The sequence below is a fragment of the Vespula vulgaris genome, chromosome 13 (genome assembly GCF_905475345.1).
Source record: "Vespula vulgaris chromosome 13, iyVesVulg1.1, whole genome shotgun sequence".
Taxonomy (NCBI): domain Eukaryota; kingdom Metazoa; phylum Arthropoda; class Insecta; order Hymenoptera; family Vespidae; genus Vespula; species Vespula vulgaris.
In genome coordinates, this window is record NC_066598.1 from 5,435,533 (window position 1) to 5,438,523 (window position 2,991).

Genomic DNA, 2,991 nt, shown 5'->3' on the forward strand with positions numbered 1-2,991 from the left:
GCCATATGCCTGTGAACGTGTGTTCGTAAAAATGAGAGCGTAGAGTACATCTACTGGCCGGTTTCTAAAACAGGTAGTAGGACTCCGTAATTTCCGAGTAATCAGTGTTATTCTGATTCTACAGTATAATATTTGTCTGACTTTATTGTATACTATTTGCCGATTTTATTGTATAATATTTGTTTTATTTTAATATATAATATTTGTCTAATTTTTTGCATGATATTTGTCTGATTTTATTATATAATATTAAACACAGGAGAAGCTATAAGTAGACATCAGAATAGGAATGTTTGTGATTGATCATTTATACGACACCTTCGAATAATCGCTTAAAGAGAAAAAGGTTACGTCAAGCCTGTGTCTTTATTGTATAAGAGAAGCGACTGAGAAGCAATGACATTCCACTTGCGCTACGTCTGATTTGCGATCAGTACCCTACCAGACTTCCTTCTGTTTCATGTCAAATTATGCGTCATAAGCTGCGGAAAGATTGTAAGAGAGACGTGTAAGAACTGTATGAGAGTTTGTGAAAACGTTGCTTGAAAGAAGTCCAATATGTGTGTAAAAGTTGTGCGAGACTTATGTGAAAGATACGTACAACTTGTGAGAAAATTCTGTAGAAGTTGTAGAAAAAGTTTAGTCCGAAGGTTGTGTCCGAGGTTGTGTCTGAAGGTTGAGTCCGAGGTTGTGTCCGAGGTTGTGTCTGAAGGTTGTGTCCGAGGTTGTGTCCGAGGTTGTGTCTGAAGGTTGTGTCCGAGGTTGTGTCCGAGGTTGTGTCTGAAGGTTGTGTCCGAGGTTGTGTCCGAGGTTGTGTCTGAAGGTTGTGTCCGAGGTTGTGTCCGAGGTTGTGTCTGAAGGTTGTGTCCGAGGTTGTGTCCGAGGTTGTGTCTGAAGGTTGTGTCCGAGGTTGGGTCTGAAGGTTGTGTCTGAAGGTTGTGTCCGAGGTTGTGTCCGAGGTTGTGTCTGAAGGTTGTGTCCGAGGTTGTGTCTGAAGGTTGTGTCCGAGGTTGTGTCTGAAGGTTGTGTCCGAGGTTGTGTCCGAGGTTGTGTCTGAAGGTTGTGTCCGAGGTTGTGTCCGAGGTTGGGTCTGGGTTGCGTCTGGGTTGCGTCTGGGTTGCGTCTGGGTTGCGTCTGGGTTGCGTCTGGGTTGCGTCTGGGTTGCGTCTGGGTTGCGTCTGGGTTGCGTCTGGGTTGCGTCTGGGTTGCGTCTGGGTTGCGTCTGGGTTGCGTCTGGGTTGCGTCTGGGTTGCGTCTGGGTTGCGTCTGGGTTGCGTCTGGGTTGCGTCTGGGTTGCGTCTGGGTTGCGTCTGGGTTGCGTCTGGGTTGCGTCTGGGTTGCGTCTGGGTTGCGTCTGGGTTGCGTCTGGGTTGCGTCTGGGTTGCGTCTGGGTTGCGTCTGGGTTGCGTCTGGGTTGCGTCTGGGTTGCGTCTGGGTTGCGTCTGGGTTGCGTCTGGGTTGCGTCTGGGTTGCGTCTGGGTTGCGTCTGGGTTGCGTCTGGGTTGCGTCTGGGTTGCGTCTGGGTTGCGTCTGGGTTGCGTCTGGGTTGCGTCTGGGTTGCGTCTGGGTTGCGTCTGGGTTGCGTCTGGGTTGCGTCTGGGTTGCGTCTGGGTTGCGTCTGGGTTGCGTCTGGGTTGCGTCTGGGTTGCGTCTGGGTTGCGTCTGGGTTGCGTCTGGGTTGCGTCTGGGTTGCGTCTGGGTTGCGTCTGGGTTGCGTCTGGGTTGCGTCTGGGTTGCGTCTGGGTTGCGTCTGGGTTGCGTCTGGGTTGCGTCTGGGTTGCGTCTGGGTTGCGTCTGGGTTGCGTCTGGGTTGCGTCTGGGTTGCGTCTGGGTTGCGTCTGGGTTGCGTCTGGGTTGCGTCTGGGTTGCGTCTGGGTTGCGTCTGGGTTGCGTCTGGGTTGCGTCTGGGTTGCGTCTGGGTTGCGTCTGGGTTGCGTCTGGGTTGCGTCTGGGTTGCGTCTGGGTTGCGTCTGGGTTGCGTCTGGGTTGCGTCTGGGTTGCGTCTGGGTTGCGTCTGGGTTGCGTCTGGGTTGCGTCTGGGTTGCGTCTGGGTTGCGTCTGGGTTGCGTCTGGGTTGCGTCTGGGTTGCGTCTGGGTTGCGTCTGGGTTGCGTCTGGGTTGCGTCTGGGTTGCGTCTGGGTTGCGTCTGGGTTGCGTCTGGGTTGCGTCTGGGTTGCGTCTGGGTTGCGTCTGGGTTGCGTCTGGGTTGCGTCTGGGTTGCGTCTGGGTTGCGTCTGGGTTGCGTCTGGGTTGCGTCTGGGTTGCGTCTGGGTTGCGTCTGGGTTGCGTCTGGGTTGCGTCTGGGTTGCGTCTGGGTTGCGTCTGGGTTGCGTCTGGGTTGCGTCTGGGTTGCGTCTGGGTTGCGTCTGGGTTGCGTCTGGGTTGCGTCTGGGTTGCGTCTGGGTTGCGTCTGGGTTGCGTCTGGGTTGCGTCTGGGTTGCGTCTGGGTTGCGTCTGGGTTGCGTCTGGGTTGCGTCTGGGTTGCGTCTGGGTTGCGTCTGGGTTGCGTCTGGGTTGCGTCTGGGTTGCGTCTGGGTTGCGTCTGGGTTGCGTCTGGGTTGCGTCTGGGTTGCGTCTGGGTTGCGTCTGGGTTGCGTCTGGGTTGCGTCTGGGTTGCGTCTGGGTTGCGTCTGGGTTGCGTCTGGGTTGCGTCTGGGTTGCGTCTGGGTTGCGTCTGGGTTGCGTCTGGGTTGCGTCTGGGTTGCGTCTGGGTTGCGTCTGGGTTGCGTCTGGGTTGCGTCTGGGTTGCGTCTGGGTTGCGTCTGGGTTGCGTCTGGGTTGCGTCTGGGTTGCGTCTGGGTTGCGTCTGGGTTGCGTCTGGGTTGCGTCTGGGTTGCGTCTGGGTTGCGTCTGGGTTGCGTCTGGGTTGCGTCTGGGTTGCGTCTGGGTTGCGTCTGGGTTGCGTCTGGGTTGCGTCTGGGTTGCGTCTGGGTTGCGTCTGGGTTGCGTCTGGGTTGCGTCTGGGTTGCGTCTGGGTTGCGTCTGGGTTGC

General features: G+C 55.9%; 1 long non-coding RNA gene across 3 annotated transcripts; it reads left to right on the top strand.

Moving 5' to 3' along the window:
- Positions 1–461: 461 nt before the first annotated feature.
- On the top strand, positions 462–1,177 carry LOC127068586 (uncharacterized). Of its 3 annotated transcripts, none has more exons than XR_007782992.1 (3): positions 462–650; positions 688–909; positions 973–1,177. It is a non-coding gene; the product is annotated as an uncharacterized LOC127068586 (long non-coding RNA). The 3 variants fall into 3 exon arrangements; XR_007782993.1 differs by having other exon boundaries at positions 688–897; positions 948–1,177; XR_007782991.1 differs by having other exon boundaries at positions 688–884; positions 923–1,177.
- The last annotated feature ends 1,814 nt before the right edge of the window (positions 1,178–2,991 follow it).